General features: G+C 42.3%; 2 protein-coding genes across 2 annotated transcripts in view; both read left to right on the top strand.

The window, feature by feature from the left end:
• The window catches only part of mtmr4 (myotubularin related protein 4), a gene marked incomplete at its 5' end in the record, with an annotated part of 56,879 nt that overhangs the window by 36,915 nt on the left and 8,414 nt on the right, over positions 1-11,550 (top strand).
• The window catches only part of LOC116700069 (carbonic anhydrase 4-like), a 19,007-nt gene that overhangs the window by 2,653 nt on the left and 4,804 nt on the right, over positions 1-11,550 (top strand).

Here is an 11,550-nt window from a genome sequence, read left to right as displayed (position 1 = left end):
CTGTCTTCATTCAGGTTATTAACTGATGTGATTACCGGTTAAAGGTTTGCTTATACCTAACAGCTGCAAACAATTTGAAATATCATCATAAAAATGCAAATTTTCTCTAAATCTAAACTTTTCAAATTTGAACGTGAATAATTTTTTTTTTTTTAAATAGTCCATTTGTTGGGAGCTATTTTCTGCCACAGGTTTAGCGTGCTAGTCAAGCATTTACGGCAGAAGGATAGTGTATGAAGGGCTGCCCACTGTTTACTGTTTACACTGTTTACTGGATATATTATCCCATATGCACATCCCCCCCTCCTCCCTCCCCCAGCATGGACTGAGGGATGACTTAATACTTGAACAATGGCTCTAACCCTAGTACTTCAAACCCCTTATATTGATTGTTTATTTGTGTGTATCCTAATGTTCACTTTATTCCCATATAATGCCATATACAGTCTTTTTTTTTTTTTAACTGCTATAGTTTTTATATTACTATGTCTATGTTATTCTCTTGTATTGTCTATATTTAATGCTGTTCTCTAGACTTCATCCTTGCACTATTGGACTTATTCCCACCATGACACACCTTACCTTACCATGCAGACTGAATCACTGGGTCAGTCCCTGCCCTGTCACTGCAGGCGTCTCAATCAAAAGGCTTTACATCGACAGGAAACATTCACCACACATTCATACACTGTGGCCTGCCGGGCTGCGTACAAGTGCCACCTGCTCATCAGATAAACATTCACACACATTCACACTCCGATCTCAGCACCGGGGCACTTGGGTTCGTGTCTTTGCCCAAGGACACTTCGACAATGACTGCAGAGGCGGGGGATCGAACCACCCCTCCAATTGGCAGGCACCCGCTCTAACACTGAGCCACAGCCGCCCCATATAAGTCTGGTAATATAAATATTGCAACAAACTTCATGAGAAGTCAATAATAAATTCATCCTACTAACAAATTCTGTGTATCCAAGCCTGGTGTATCTTATCCACTGTGCAACAGAAACTCCACTGTTAAAAAAAAGAAGTTATTGAGCCACATCATACACACTGGGTGACACATTATTACTACAATGAACACCGTGTGGTTTTAGATAGTTATATACTTTATGATCCCAAAGGGGAAATTCAAGGTCCCCGTAGCTTACATATATCACACACCCTACACTACATCATAAACAGGATGATAAACAGAGCAAATAAAAAAAAGTCTAGGGTGATGTAATGATGAGACGCTGCAGTGACCAGGGCAGGGACTGACCCAGTGATTCAGTCTGCATGGTAAGGTAAGGTGTGTCATGGTGGGAATAAGTCCAATAGTGCAAGGATGAAGTCAGAGAACAGCATTAAATATAGACATACAAGAATAACATAGACATAGTAATATAAAACTATAGCATGTTAAAAAAAAAAAAAAGACTGTATATGGCATTATATGGAATAAAGTGACATTAGGATACACACAAATAAACAATCATATAGGGTTTGAAGTACTAGGGTTAGAGCCATGTTCAAGTTATAAGTCATCCTCAGTCCCATGCTGGGGAGGAGAGGGGGGATGTGCATATGGGATAATATAGCCATAAACTTGTAAACATAAACAGTGGGCAGCCCTTCATACACTATCCTTCTGCCGTAAATGCTGACTGCACGCTAACCTGTGGCAGAAAATAGCTCCCAACAAATGGACTATTTAAAAAAAAAAAAATTATTCACGTTCAAATTTGAAAAGTTTAGATTTAGAGAAAATTTGCATTTTTATGATGATATTTCAAATTGTTTGCAGCTGTTAGGTATAAGCAAACCTTAAACCGGTAATCACATCATTAATAACCTAATAAGACAGCATTTTTTGTTTTATAGTAAGGTTATGGTACCTCCATGGGATACTGCTTTCCATCGATGGTTGTGTTCGGAGCCGCCTCTCCGTCGTGTGCCAAGTGCATGTGAACTCCACAGCCTTGTATGGTCGGAGGCCTCCACTAGATGGTGCTGAGTGAGAACTCCACCCTGACTGTATGGACATCGCAGAGCACATGACATCACACAACAGCGTCACAGGACTGAGGGTTTCTTATGTGTAATGGAAATATGCTCACCTGAGCGTCCCGTTGTTCTGGATTGAGGTCACTGAAGATCTGCCGGTAGTGGTAAAGATGAAAGAGTCAGTCGGTTGTCTTTCAAAGTCTTCCTGGTGACGATGTTATGGGCGACTGGTGGTGTCCCTACAGTCGCTGTTGGCGTGGCCCCACTTGTCTGGTGCTAAAACAAGAAAACACTTAATCAAGGGCATATTATAAAGCTTTGAGGATTAACTTCATTTGGTGTTTGTACTAGAATATGTTTACATGTTTTAATGTTAAAAAACACTTTATTTTCACTACTGCCCATAGCTGCTGCAACTGTAATCACTCTCTGTATGACGCTCTGTAGGAGCGCCTGTCTCTTTAAAGGCCCTTTTACAGTACTCCAGCCGAGCTGTGTGTCGCAAATGTGAATTTCCTTTTTGGGACAATAATTATTTTCAGTACAGAGTCAGTACAACCTATTCAATCTTCAGCTGATTCAGATGCTGTTTACATCAGTAAACTACTCACAATACCAACTGAAGGTTGCATATTACTCCAAATTTGGCATCACTACATTGGTTGCCTTTACTTTTGATTCAATTTAAAGGTTTTAAACGATCACCTACAGTGTAGAGGGTAGTATAGGATTGGCTCCTGACTATATGCAAACTTTCTACCCTCACATAGCCAGTGCAGTCTGGAATCTCTTGTAGATCTCTAAATGATTCCCAAGTCAGGCTGAAAACCAGAGGAGCCTTTGCACCTAGGCCCCCCTCACCTTTGGAACGACCTGCAATATACTGGCAACCTCTTAATTTAATCTCTTTATTGATAATTCTCATGATTTTATCCTTATTGCTTATATTTTATTGCACTTTACAACTGTTGTTTTAGTCAATGTCACGCAATTAAATGCAAATGAATTTTTAAAATCCGACATGTGATTTTCTGGATTTTTGTTTTAGATTCCGTCTCTCACAGTTGAAGTGTACCTAGTGATAAAAATACAGACCTCTGTATGCTTTGTAAGTAGGAAAACCTGCAAAATTAGGAGTGTACCAAATACTTGTTCTCCCACGTGTATGTGCTTTAAAAAAAAGTACCACATAAATAAAGTTATATTGTAACCAACATTGTTACACTACTTTTTGAATTTAAATAAGCTTACTATTGCACTGCTTTTCACAGTTGAACGGGACAGATAGCACCAATCTGAAACACAGAAATGAAAAAAACGTTTGACAAGATGAAGCACGCACACACACACACACACACACACACACACACACACACACACACACACACACACACAAACACACACACACACACACACACACACACCACACCACACACACACCCACAATCAGCCTGCATTGTAACCTCTGGGTGACACAAACAACCTCAGCCTATTGTGAGGGCAAAATGGGATGTTTCTTCTCAACGTCTACACTGAAAACTGTCCACTAGATTTAACTAGATGTATTTACAAATGGGTCCTTTTATTAATATTTACTTACTGCAAACAGTGATTGTTCTCCTGTTAGTTGAAGTCAGTTACAACTAACTTACAACTTAGCAATGTCTAATTGCTCTGTGACCACCAGCCTGGGTGCACACCTTTACTAGATGGTCTGACAGCACGGGCGGTAGCTGTGAAAATGTGTCACTTTCTGTCCTATGAAATCTGCAAATGTAGTTGGAATTTATAAGAAAAACACATCGGGGAGCGATTGTGTCACTTTCTTTCACATGTGGGCATTTGTTAATCAATGACTATAACAGGATGTCCTGACAGGAGCTCAGTTTGTGATGAGCATGTCAGACACAGAGGAATGCCCGGTATCACATCAGTGTGATGGACAGCGCAGAGAGGGGTGTGGTGAGTGTGTGTATGGAGATTGTCAGGCCGGCGGTTTTGTGTGGGGAGCCTCTCTTTCACCGGGGGAGCCGTTGGTTTCTGGTGACTAGTTTCTAACATCTTTCTGAATCCATTTTTGGATTTCTGTTAACGAGATTTTGCAAATGAACTTTCTAATTGAATAAAAGTGACTGGTATGGTTAAAAAAATTGGGAAAAAAAGCAACTTCACCCTGCTTGTTGAGCAGCTTTCTGATGTATTCATTGCCCTCATGTTTTTCAGTGTTACTAGGAATTAAATAGCTCACATTAATTAAGATATTATCAATCTATTACTTGCACGATTGTTGTAAAACAGCAGTAGTATAAGAAAAACATTAAAACAACAGGCTGAAAGGACCTGTACTGTTGCAAGAGAAATCTAAATAAAACCTCAATTTTTCTGACTATTTTCCAGCCATGAATGAAAGCAGACTCCCTGCTGATCCTGTGCAGATGGTCCAAAAGGACGTCAGGAGGATGAGCTGCTGCATTTTGGAGCTGACTCGACCTGGGGAGGACAACACAATGACTTGTTTTTTCTTCATGTGATCGCATTCTTGCAGGGGGGTCTTCCTTATCTATCACCATACCCTGACAGGAAGAGAAGGTTGCCCCCTCCTCCTTGAGGCATGTCTCTAACAAAGCTCTCTACTGATAAAGCTTCAATGAGGGGGCCCATCCATGGGCTCCTGGTTACAGGGAACACTCCCTGGTGATGTGAGTACCTGCCAATCAATGGATTTAATCATCATCATCATGATTACAGGTACCTAAGGTACCCTCAAAGGAATAACTGTGTAAAAGAGGAACATTAGGCTATTACCATCGTCCCTCTTACTTCCCCTTGAAAATTCGTATTTCACACTGTCAGTAACCTTTTATAAAACGAGTAGCTCCAATCAATCAATCGGTTGTTACATAGCGTGAGATCTTAACCACATACAACTGCTATGATTCGAATTACTCAGCACAATAAAGGGTCGTCCATGTCTGAAAGAAATTTAGACAACAAACTGATAGCTAAATAGGCATGCAGTGGGCAAACTGGGCACATTGGGCATAGCCTACAGGGCTCTCTGTTTTCTCATTCACCGTGAGACGCACTCCAACCGGTTCCCCCGGTCACCCGCACACCTTGTGTTTCTCACGCTGATGAGGCATGCAAGCACAAAGACTCGCTGAAGCTATCATTTTCAGGCATCAGATTTGAAGTTGAGAGAAAGGCCGTGCTGTCCGTCGTCTACCGCTTCATCAATCACACCTTTATTTTCAAATCGTGAATGAACGCCATCTCATTTATTATTGAGCTTTTTACCCTTGTGTTGTCCTCCATTCAACCATGCACTTGCCTGTTAAAACTGAAACATCACACACCATGACACCCTCTATCATCACTATTTTACACTTATATTGGGAATTCATGGTCTATAAACCTTTGATTAAAAAATTATACCTAATTCTTGAGTTGCAACACAAAAATTATGACTTATTCAGACTAATATAAAGGAAGGATAATCAAAGAAGGGTATATATCAATATCAATTGGGATACTGTTTTTTTTTTAATAAATGCAAAAAAATAATAATAACACCTAAAATTCATGAAGTGGAGCTCTGATATTTTGTTGTAACTTGTTGTACCGTTGTATGGAATCTCCATGCTATTTTTGGGTAATCAAAATTAGATAGTTAAAAAGAAACCCATATTTCTGCATAGAAATTTTGAAAACGGGTCATTTTTGACACAAAGACACACAAAGGGTTAAAGAAACCTTGGACGTGCGCGTTTCAGTTGTGTAATGACAGGCTACCGCCGCTGCAGAATTGAGTTGATTCCACATCATTAATATCCTCTGCTCTCGTGTTTCAACGCAAAAAGAAACAAATGGAACAGTGTTGATCGGTGTCCGTGGAGCATTCACGCCCCACTGTCCGCTGCTCTCACGCCTGGGCATCAGGGACAAGACAAGCACATGTGTAGGCCTCCTTTTAAAGTGAATGGCTATTCATGGCACCACCAGCTACTGCCCCCGGCCCCCTGTAGATAACTTAGCAAACATTTGATCCAACTTCTGGGCATACGTTAACTTTGCACCCATGGAGTTATTTAAAATTGTTGTTTTTAGGAATCATTTAAAGACAACTACCTTAACCGTTTGACTCAATTTGCTTGAACATTTAGAATATTGGGCCAACTGAAACATGGAACCGAAGTTTCAACAATTCAAAATATAGCTTGCTAGCTAGCTATATAACATGAAAATGATCTAATCATTAGCTAACTTACTATTCCTAATCACTAGCCGGTTATACACACACAAGGATCAAAATTAATATACACCTAATACAATTTTTATATCACTCAGATCATCGAAAATAACTGATGCACTTTGCAGTAATTGTTAGTTGCTATGACAACAACTAGATGTCCATAAAGTTAGCTTCGCTCAACTAACTCGACTAATATCATGAAATAATTACAATTTTGCATAGCTAGCCTAGCTATAGATCAAATGAACAATAACCAAAACAGTCATAGTCCCTTGTATTTAGCAGACTAATATTGGCAAACAAGTGATATACAATTAGAAAAAGAGCCCATGTAGCCTGGGAATGGCGTGTATAGCTAGCTAGCGAGCTAGCTAACTTTAGCATATGACGGCTGATACTCCAGCAACTTAGCTAACGTTACTAATTAACAAGCACAATATAATTTAAGCACAACATTTAGATTAATATTACTTGTATTAGTTAGCTAGTTACATTTTAAAAGTCAAGTCCTTTCCTTTCCAGTCACTCTCTTAAATCTACGTCAAGATTGAGTCTTTAATAACAAGTCAAGTCAAGTCGAGTTTACCAAGTCAAGCAAGGCTAAAGTCCTCAAAATGTGCAAGAGTCTCGAGTCTCCACCTTAGTTAGCTCCATTGATAAAAAACAACAAAACATAAATTTTACCGCTCCCTCGAACTGTTGCTTGCTGTCCTCGACAGTTAGTTATTATATTGTGGTCCTTCTTTAAGCAAAAAAGGTCTTTTAGCCCAGTTACAGTTCGGTAGTTTCCATGAAGCCTAACGTATCTTGCGCTACGTTGCACTAATCTTTGCATGCAACCGCAATATTATTATTATTGTATTTATTAAGTGATCTGTATTTGTGATACATGGTGGTGGTGGTGGTGGTGGTGGGGATTTGTACTGTAAGTTATTGTTCCAAATAAAATTTGAAGAGGTTTTCTTTAACCTAAAAAGGAAGATAGTGGGGGAAGTGGAGGAAAAGGAATCATTAGAGCTTAACCTTGGGGCCCAGGAACTGTCTGATGCTTCAATCCGCCTGAAAGGACTGGGGGTAAACCCGGACCAGAAGGGATTCCAATTGAAATATAGGCTACAAGATTTTTAAGACTATATTAATAACGCCTCTGCTTGATGTACCGAAATTGTTTGATGGTGAACCCTTCCTCCTTTAACTAACCACTGCAATAATTACACTAGCCTACAACAAAACCCAAAATCGATCTCTAATAGATCTTATACCCCTGTTTCCACAATGATAAGTCGGACGTCATTGCGTATGAGACAGGGGGAAGGGACCCCAAAAAAAGGGGAAAGGAGCCGCCCCTTGACCTAATCACGAGGAGAAAAAAAAAGGGATTCCTAAAGGTCGCCGTCAGTTGAGACTGATCCACGAAATGTACAGGACACCCAAGTGAAATGGCATATCCTCATTGGTGTAGAATCACCACCACTGTATGTGGCCGATTCAAAATGTAGGTCGCCTGACAGGTAGGGCGAGGAGTGTCTGTCAGTTATACCCTCATAGTACTGGACGAGCCTCTGGCCGAAGCTGACGGTGACCGGCATCGGGACGACTAACCCACCGTGCCTCCATTTTGAATGTCATCGATAATACAAGGGGGGAAAAAATACGTGGATGGAAAATCTGTTAACCGCTTCATGGGTGACTGTTGGAAACGATATATTTCGAAAGGCAGCAGGACATGGGGGGTGGGTGGTATTAACATGGCTTATGGACATGAGTTGCATTGTGCATCTGAGCCTAGGGAGGAGGGAAAATAATCCAAAAAATAGGTTGGTAAAATAATAATGTTGACTACTTACCATGGAGGAAAAGGAAGAGTGGCCGCAAAATAAGATGGAGACTCATGAACAGCGTAATGGAACTCATCCTCGGGGGTCCTCTGGTAGTTTCCACCCCGGCCGGGTGTCGGCCGAGTGGGGGAAATGGGACACTTGAAAAAGGTTGAAGGGTGGAGCAATAAAAATGTATCGGCTGCATATAGTGAGAGAAGGCACGAAGTGCGCAAGTAGCAAATATTAGAACGAGTGTCACAAAAGTGGTGGCGAGATTAGGACTGAAATGTCACGCGTGCGCGCGGGGGTGTGTAAGGTGTCTGGGAAATAGTTTCCATGTCCCAAGACGTAAATATCCCTATATACAATATTAAGATAACAATACCGGATAAATTAACAACATTATGGTTATAAAGAGGAAGAACGTGGACTCGAGGGGGGGGGATAGGTTAGTAAATGGCGAACAAGTAGGGCGAGCGGCGAGTGTATAATATAGTGCGGGTAGATCTGATAAGAAGGGAAGAATCGTGTCGGTGCTGAGAGGGTAAATAGTAGTGGGGGAAAAGCGCGGCAGACGTGTAATAAAATGGGGCGGGAGAAAGCCGAGGGTATGATGGAGAAAATGGATGCGGGGGGTGACTGTGTCTGTAGCGTGAAGAAATCGGCGGGAGAAAAGCTGTGGAGGATCAACGATATATAAAAGACGGAAAAAAACCATGTAGTATATTATGGGCGGAAGGGATTATTTGCACAGTGATCAGTGTATGGGAACAGGTGGGAAATTTCGAACAAGGTTATAGTGATAAATGGGGGAATAGCGAGCTAAAAAGTATCCTTAGGTCTCGTGGGAGAGGTAGGGAATATAAAGAGGGATGGGAAGGGTCAGTGTCTCACAGGATAGGGAGCGTGTGTAGTAATGACTGAGTAAGTAAAGAGGTATTTGTGTATTATCGAGGTGCTGGGGACACCGGGCCCGGTAGCATCTGTAGTAGGGAACACGGTGCGGTGGGTATATAAGTAAGGTGGTGAAAGATATGGGTCATAGGGTGAGAGTAATGCACTCTGAGAATTATAGGGGAGAATAACGATCATTACAGAGTCGACGGATGAGAATAAACTCGGGGTGTGCACATAAATGGAAGAACGGGTAAACCGATTGTGTCGTGGATCCCGGTGCACTGGTCGCTGTGTCGTGGTGAGTACCTTCCTAGTGTAGAACCGGGCGGGGGAAATAAGGAAGATGGGAGAAAGTGAAAAGCGATAGTTGGAATCGGTGAGAGGGATGGCCTTGTAGCCAGTGTACCGGTCGTGTAATGACAGTCAAAGGAAGAAAAGATATCTGAAAGTCAAAGTCGGTAGAGAGAAGATGGGCAAAGATGACACGGTTGGGAACTGTGGCAACTAGCGACCCCATAAGTAGTGGGAATCACAGGTTTGAGGGACACACAGTGATGAAAAGGGGGGAATAAAAAGAAAGGAAGAGGGAAACGGGAAAAGTAAAGGAGTCGAAGATGCAAAGAGGATCGACGCTGGGCGGGTACGACAGGCGTCGGGTGGAAAGCGGGTGATTAAGGGTGGGGGGATGCGGGTTAGTTGTTAGTTCAGTTGGAGGTGTATCAAGACAAGTCTAAGAAAAAGTACCCCATGGAGAGAGCCGTGTGGGGAAGGTTAGGGAGCGAGGTACAGAGAAGAAACAACAATTCGACACGACAGTATATGTTAGGCAGTTAAAGTGGTCGACCATAAAACTGAGACTGTTTGTAAGTACCTGCGGGACAATCGCAGGGGGAAAGTGGACGGAGGGGTGAGGAAGGATATGAATGCAACGGTGCCAAAGAAATAAATCCATGATTTTGTGTTAGGGGGGGGTGCACAGCGTGAGAGTCGTAGGGAAAATGAATAAGTTGCAATGAAAAAGACACCAAAGGGTGGCAAGAATAGACCAGGATGGTCATGGTGCAAATAGGTAGGAAACACGAAAACATTACTGGAGGAAGAAAGGAAGTGCGCATTATACTCTCTCTAGAGACGTGTACTAAATAATGAACAAAACGATAGTGGGGGTACTAAGTGACACCGAAAACCCATACATTTTTGAAGTAACGTGTCATGGAAAATTCGAGGAAAAAAGGAGGGGGAGGCCGAAACTACGTTATAGGAATACACACGAACAGCTGGAAATAATTAAAGCGAGGTGCAAAGGGGAGCTAGTTCACACTTGCGCATCGGAAGCATAGAACTCCCTCAAGCATCACTGTTCCAGTTAATGGTATCTCAATTTTCTGGCTGGTGGTGGGGAATTGCAAGAGAAGTTCTGGATTGTAGCTAGGGCGACGGATTACACTGGGGGCGGTCGGTCAGAAAGAATTTGATCTGTTGAACGGGACGATGAGGCGGGTGACTGGAAATGCACGAGAGAGCGTTGAATTGTTCCAGAAAGGTGAATCTGAGGTACGATAAACCTTAGGCCGGGAGTAGCATGAAAACAATGGGGCCAAGTTCATCCTGGTTTTGGTTACACACTGGGGACAGAATCATCGAACAGGGCTGCCAACCTACATGTATACGATAGCAGATACATATGGGAAGAAGAGGCAGGCAGGTTGGAAGGGCTAGATATTTGGCCTGGTGTGTTGGAGGCAAGTCAAACAAAACAATAACGATTCCTGGGGTGGTGGTTTCCGTGGTGAAAAGTAGGAACGCCATTAGGCTGCAGTCGATCAATCTTCACCCGGTCATATACACTTCAGCAAACGATGTGTGTATAATGATTTCAGGAGCAGTGGGGTTAAGGGCAGGCGGGGGAGCTACATCTTCTAGCGACGGCAGTGTCGAGAGGGGGGAGTGCTGGATGTAGCAAATTTGACAAAAAAAACCTGGAAGGAGCCATCCATAAAAAAGGGGGGCCGAACTTATCACTCAAATCCCAAAAAGATCGAAACAGAAGGCGATTGTAGGGGGGATGAATAATCACTAAATAACAACTAAGAACGCGGGAGTCTGGAGCACCACATGAACTGACAAGACAAGAAAGGTGAGAATCTATAACAGATAACTTGTGTAGGGGGTGCGGGGCAAATGAAAGACACAAAATGTAAGGGGTGGAGTAGTGGGGGGCGAAAAAAATTTTTCTACCCGGAGGAAACAAAAAATCGCGCAGGTAAAGTAGTGGATGGGAAAAATAAAGTGGGGATAAGAAGGGGCACAGAGGGGGTAGGTAGGGTGTATGTGGGATAATAGGTACTGGATGAAGGGAAGGACTGTGTGTGTCGCGACCACAAAAAATGGGGTAGGTACTCAGAAAAAGCCAACACTAGAATTGGAAGGGTACATGGTAGGTGAAGTAATAGAGCATACAATGCATGGTGGTGAAATATATATAAATGAGGTCGTGTATGGATGTGTGGATAGTAGTGTTCAGTGATAAAATTACTGGCCATGGGGACAGCTCGAGGGTTCTATACCTTTTGTCCCTGATCACGCATTCAT

The sequence above is a fragment of the Etheostoma spectabile genome, chromosome 13 (assembly GCF_008692095.1).
Source record: "Etheostoma spectabile isolate EspeVRDwgs_2016 chromosome 13, UIUC_Espe_1.0, whole genome shotgun sequence".
NCBI classification, from domain to species: domain Eukaryota; kingdom Metazoa; phylum Chordata; class Actinopteri; order Perciformes; family Percidae; genus Etheostoma; species Etheostoma spectabile.
The sequence above is the reverse complement of the archived record's forward strand: the minus strand, read 5'-3'. Positions and strand labels throughout refer to the sequence as shown.